This window comes from Sinocyclocheilus rhinocerous, unplaced genomic scaffold, assembly GCF_001515625.1.
Source record: "Sinocyclocheilus rhinocerous isolate Xijiao unplaced genomic scaffold, SAMN03320098_v1.1 scaffold1809, whole genome shotgun sequence".
Classification (NCBI taxonomy): Eukaryota; Metazoa; Chordata; class Actinopteri; order Cypriniformes; family Cyprinidae; genus Sinocyclocheilus; species Sinocyclocheilus rhinocerous.
In genome coordinates this window covers 12362-19031 of record NW_015663347.1, presented here as the reverse complement: position 1 = coordinate 19031, position 6670 = coordinate 12362, and the positions used below count along the sequence as shown (strand labels likewise).

The 6670-nt window shown below is 36.6% G+C and overlaps 1 long non-coding RNA gene across 1 annotated transcript in view; it reads left to right on the top strand.

Annotated features, from left to right (window-relative positions):
* The first annotated feature begins 2675 nt into the window (after positions 1–2675).
* The window catches only part of LOC107728795 (uncharacterized), a 13568-nt gene continuing 9573 nt past the window's right edge, over positions 2676–6670 (top strand). The window contains exon 1 of the long non-coding RNA XR_001638513.1: positions 2676–2747. This is a non-coding gene — a long non-coding RNA (uncharacterized LOC107728795). The remainder of the gene's footprint in view (positions 2748–6670) is intronic.

The window sequence follows — 6670 nt, the reverse complement described above, 5'->3', positions numbered from 1 at the left end:
ATATATATATATATATATATATATATGTGTGTGTGTGTGTGTGTGTGTGTGTGTGTGTTAAAAGTTGAAAAACCATTGTCTAGGACAGTTAAATTACTGTTGCTGCTCATGCTTTCACAACCATGAAAGACAAACAAAGAAACAACAGAAACAAATGCAAAGGACATGTACAAAATCTACTAAATAGCAAAAGTTACAAATATAGAGATATTTGTAAGAAGCATTACAAAATATTATCCCTTTAAAATCTACTGTATCATATTTAATATGCAAATGACTAAACTTGTATGCAATCTATTACAGACCTTCTGTCTCGCAAATTTGGTCCTCTGGATAAAACTGGGGTGTTTTTTTCCTCCTCGAGTATGAGCTCCATATTTTCTTATTTTTATATTATATGAGCCATAAAAGCCTGATGTGTCAAATATTATATTTAAAGGGATAGTTCACCCAAAAATTTAAATTAACCCATGGCTTACTCACCCTCAAGCCATCCTAGGTGTATATGACTTTCTTCTTACAGACAAATACAATCAGACTTATATTAACAAATCCCCTGACTCTTCCAAGCTTTATAATGCCAGTGAATCTAGTTAGGTTTAGAGGTAGGAGTGGGATTAGCGACTATATATATATTAAAAAAATCTTTTTAATGCTATATTGTACTAAAATGGTAATTTCCCTGCATATTTAGGTCAATTAGATTTGATATCTTTTTTATTGTGGCTATAAAATGGGTAGCTTTAAGTTTGGGGGTAGGTTAAGGCGTCTAAAAATCTAAATCGCTGATAAAAATGCATTGATACAAACATCTTAATGATATAAAAGATTTGTAAACATTTTCCGATTTTCAGCTGTAAATACGTAGCAATTTTAATTTTTAATCATTGTAATACGTACAAAAAAATTATGTTTTGTGCTTGGAAATGTTACATACTAATGTCTATGTATAAACAATGAGACCAGGCTGAAAGTGCTCCATTCGGCTCCAGGGGGTTAATAAAGGCCTTCTGAAGTAAAGCGATATGTTTGTGTAAGAAAAATATCCATATTAAAAATTTTATAAATCACAATCTCTTGCTTCCTCTAACTGTCATCACTTGTGTTCACGAGAGAGTTGCGTTCCAGCGGATGACGTAGGACATAGGCATAGTAAAAGCTCCAGTGAGAAAATGCTAGTCTCGTGAGAACCAAGTTTTGTTTACAGCAAAGGAAAACCAGTCTCCTCTTGGCTTATATAGAAATCCTCCGACATTTTTCTTTACAAATCCTTGTTTTGTACTTCTAATTCATGACCAGTGCTCTCTTTGCTCTCTCCTCTGCGCTTCCACTTTCGTCACTTCTCACCAGAGCTTACATCCTACAGCATCCGCTGGAATGCCACTCTGAGTGCGTGTATGACAGTTAGCGGAAGCTAGAGATTACGGTTTATAAAGTTTTAAATATGGATATTGTTCTTGCACAAAGGCATCACTTCACTTCAGAAGGCCTTTATGCACTTTTTATGATGGATGGACGCACTTTATTTTTTAATTAAATTAAATTCAAGTTTATTTGTATAGCTCTTTTCATGATACAAATCGTTGCAAAAATAACAATGGAAACTAATCCCGTATTTTCTAATAATATTACCAAGGTGCAACATGTATATTGAAAATAGCAGAGGACCTAGGACAGATCCTTGTGGCACTCCATATTTTACTGGTGATAATTAGGGCTGTCAAAATGGCTGAAAAACTAAATTGGAATTTTGTGCTTAAATATTATCAAAATTCGAATTATATTCAAATTTAAAATGCATAATTTCAGTTAGGATAAAGAAAAGCTTTTGACTTTTCTCCCGAGGCCACAAGAGGGCGCACTGAGCATAAGATAACATGACTATCTGTGAAACAAAGTGCATAATGTTTAAAATAATGTTTATAAACCAATTATGATTAATTAAGTTGCTTAAACAACTATAAACAAAACAGCATCATGTATGTATTCATAGTTTAATACAAAGGGCCGAAAGCCAATCACACAGAGAACATTCATTTAAAAACACGAACTGGAGTGAAATGGGGGGAGGGGGTTTGGGGGGGGAAACCGCCATTAAGTCTTGAGATATTTTTTTTTTCAGAGTTGAACTTGCATTCATTTTTACATGGCTTTCTAAACATGCAGTTCTCTTCTGCGAGACGCGAGTGCAACGGTGATAGATGTCCCTCTAGAAAATGCACGAAATATGCGTTCTGTGTGAACGGCTTGGTTTCAGTTTTGACGTAAACAAGTTCTTCTTTGCATTGATGTTCTCTTTCCCCGCAATATTTGTAATTAACAACACAGCAGCGCCGCATCTAGTGGCTTCAACTGGATAGACTAACAAAACATTAAAATGCAATGACACTTACATCGTCATCGCATCTCGTGCGCCACCGATAAGGCTGCCTCTTTAACGCACACCTAAAATTCGAATGCAACGTTTTTGCATTCGAATGTGGATTTTTATTTTAAATTCGATGAATATTCGAAATTCTAATATTTTTTTGACAGCCCTAGTGATAATTGAGATGACTCCCCATTTAAATGAACAAAGTGGTAGCGATCAGACAGGTAGGATCTCAACCATCTTAAAGCCTGCCCTTGAATACCTGTATAGTTTTGTAATCGATTTAATTATGTCATGATCTATAGCAGGGGTCGGCAAGTAAGTTTGGCATCGGGCCAAAAAAAAATTTCGCCACTAGATGGCGGGCCAGAACATAGTCAAAGGATAATTTAAGAAATTAATTGATGAAAAATGCAACTAGAATTGCCTGTGCTCTGCCTTCGCTCCGCATCTAATGTATTTGTTTGTTTGAAATATCACAGTTCTGTTCATAACGTATATTAAAAAATAAAATAAATAAAATAACAGGAGAGTTTCAAAGTGGCTTATTGGAACACTAGTGTGCAAACTTTTTCCTACCACATAACAAGCTAATAACATGGTTTTCGGCATTAAAAGGTATAATTGCTGCTTTTTGCAGTGTAAATTTTGTTTGTGATGAAAATAACATTTACATTTTTTTTATTTTACCTACGGATCGATGCATTTCTTACATATTTCTGCTCATTCGAAATTGGAGACAGATGAAGTAGCACTGTAAAATTACATGTGTTTGAATGCATTATTGAGAGAGCGATTTCGTGTGAATAAGTCTTGTAGTACTTGTTAAATCATGCTTTCAGCTAAAAAATATTCAGTATAGAAGGAACAAACAAATTCCTTGAGAACTATAACTTCCCGCTCATGTCCATTGCCGTCATCATAGCCTTTACATTCTTTCTGATTTGAGTGATCCTTCTTTATCAAGCTAGCTAAATGTTTAACATGTAAATTCTTGCTAAATATGCAGATATATTATGGGCCATTGGCATGAATTGTACTCGTGATGGAGCGGTGGAGTGCTCCTGGAGCGAGTGAAAACCACGACGCTCCGACTTTTAAAAAATCCGCTCCTCGCTCCATTCAAAATCACACCGCTCCGCTCACATACTCTGATTGTGAGTAACTGTTGCTGTCATGACAGATCTATTTCAGAACCAGCCGCTATGACTGCGGGCGCGGGCCAGATATTATTGCTGGCGAGCCAGTTTTGGCCCGCGGGCCGCCTGTTGCCGACCATTGATCTATAGTGTCGAACGCAGCACTAAGATCAAGTAAAACTAGCAATGAGATGCAGCCTTGGTCTGACGCAAGAAGCAAGTCATTTGTAATTTTAACAAGTGCAGTTTCTGTGCTATGGTGGGGCCTGAAACCTGACTGAAATTCTTCATAGAGATCTTTTTTTTTTCAGGAAGGAGTATAATTGAGCAGACACATCTTTTTCTAAAATTTTAGATATAAGCGGAAGATTTGAAATGGGTCTGTAATTTGCCAGTTCACTAGGATCTAGTTGTGGTTTCTTAATAAGTCATTACTATTAAATGTGTTTGAATAGTTTTGGGACGTGACTTAAAGATAACGACGAGTTAATAATATTGAGAAGCGGTTCTTCTGCTACAGGTAACAACTCTTTCAGTAATTTAGTGGGTACAGGATCTAACAGGCATGTTGTTGGTTTAGATGCAGTGATAAGTTTATTTAGCTCTTCCTGTCCTATAATTGTAAAGCACTGCAGTTTATATTTTGGTGCGATGAATGAAGCTGAAGTATTATACGCTGTAGAATCTACATTTGCTATTGTAATTCTGATGTTATCTATTTTATCAGTGAAGAAATTCATAAAATCATTACTACTAAACTGTGAGGGAATATTTAGATCGGGTGGCGTCTGGTTATTTGTTAATCTAGCCACTGTGCTAAATAAAAACCTTGGATTGTTTTGGTTATTTTCTATGAGTTTGTGGATAGGGCTGGAACAATAGTTCTGCCCGGACGATAACGCGGAGCCATATAGTTAATATCAGTAATACGCAGCATGCACGATACAAGGAAATGGTCAGTAACATCATCACTTTGAAGTACGATATCTATATCAGTAAGATCAATTCCATTCGATATAATTAAAATGTAGCGTACGATTAAAACGATGAGTGGGCCCGGTGAAACCTTTATGCACTTTTATTGGACTTCATAATCTCAACCCCCATTCACTGCCATTATAAAGCTCGGAAGAGCCAGGACATTTTTTTATGTAACTCTGATTGTATTCATCTGAAAGAAGAAAGTCATATACTCCTAGGATGACTAGAGGGTTTGTAAATCATGGGATAATGTTAATTTTTGGGTGAACTATACCTTTAACAATAAACACATGCAAACTTTTAAAATATTAGCAAAATATTTTGTGTAAAGGTTCAAAGAAAAAAAAAAGATTTTTCTGAATATGATTTCATATGTTAGGCTTTACAGGGATAAGATGTGTAGTAAACCAACACAGATGTCAATGCAGTGCAAAAATTATATTTGTGCAAAATCAAAGTTTCTAGACATTGTGTGTCTGAGTCAGATGCTGAGGTAGTGCAAATATAATGAGGATGTACAAAATGTTAACAGTAAAGCGCAGAAGATCACATTAACAGTAGTGCAATACAGTATGAGGTGCTTACAATGTCAGCAGTAGTGTACAAGAGCAGTGTTTTGATTCTATAACAATTCTGTGATAATAATGATTCCATAACAAACCAAATTTGCGTGGAATGGAGGCATGTTTCCACTGATAATGTATAAATGTATAGAGTAGTGGGCTTGGTCAAGTTGAACTGCAGGCACAGTAAATAATGAAAAAGACGCATCGCCTGCCTGTTATGACAAACAACTTAATGAAGCAACACATAACAGAATCATAACTCAACCTCAGTCAAAGCTGACTCGCCTGTTTGTTTAACCTTCCCATGAGCCCCTGCTTATACCAGTCACAGGAGTCCACACACTGGAAGCAAGACAAGACTCAAACACATTCACAGATGATCTGCATTTGACAGAAAAAAAAAAATAAAATACCCCCTGGCCAGCCGTATCTGTTTTTCCCGCAAGGAATAGACATTGTGTGTCTGAGTCAGATGCTGAGGTAGTGCAAATATAATGAGGATGTACAAAATGTTAACAGTAAAGCGCAGAAGATCACATTAACAGTAGTGCAATACAGTATGAGGTGCTTACAATGTCAGCAGTAGTGTACAAGAGCAGTGTTTTGATTCTATAACAATTCTGTGATAATAATGATTCCATAACAAACCAAATTTGCGTGGAATGGAGGCATGTTTCCACTGATAATGTATAAATGTATAGAGTAGTGGGCTTGGTCAAGTTGAACTGCAGGCACAGTAAATAATGAAAAAGACGCATCGCCTGCCTGTTATGACAAACAACTTAATGAAGCAACACATAACAGAATCATAACTCAACCTCAGTCAAAGCTGACTCGCCTGTTTGTTTAACCTTCCCATGAGCCCCTGCTTATACCAGTCACAGGAGTCCACACACTGGAAGCAAGACAAGACTCAAACACATTCACAGATGATCTGCATTTGACAGAAAAAAATAAATAAAATACCCCCTGGCCAGCCGTATCTGTTTTTCCCGCAAGGAAACTCAGTATTAGCTGTTATCGTCAGTTACGACTTTATGAATCATTTGCAAAATATGAAACTGGGTGTTGCTATAAAGCTTTGAGTATATATTGAACTGTAGCTCATCATCAGAATCACTGCTGACACTTCACACATGTAACAGATGGTCTGATGGACATTTATTGGAGGATCGGCTGTGTTATGAGACCTGCCCTCGGATACACGCGCACATACGAGCTTGTATAATCAGACTTAGCCAAGGTCAGCTGGCCGTACTGATTATTGAGATGTGATGTGGTCGGCAAAGAGATCCTTCATGTCTTGTTATATCTAAAACTAAAATTAAACACATCTGTAATTTTAAAGGGGTCATTTAATGCGATTAAAATTTTTCCTTTCTCTTTGGAGTGTTCCAAGCTCTTGGTGCATAAAGAAGATATGTAAAGTTGCAAAGACTAAAGTCTCAAATCCAAAGAACTATTCTTTATAAAAGTTAAGAGTCAGCCACACCTACCTAAAACGGCTCGTTCTAACACGCCCCCACATATCTACATCACTATGTGGGAAGATTTGCATAACGCCGCCCAAATGTTCACGCAAAGAAAGAAGGAGTAACTTTTATTCTCGCTGT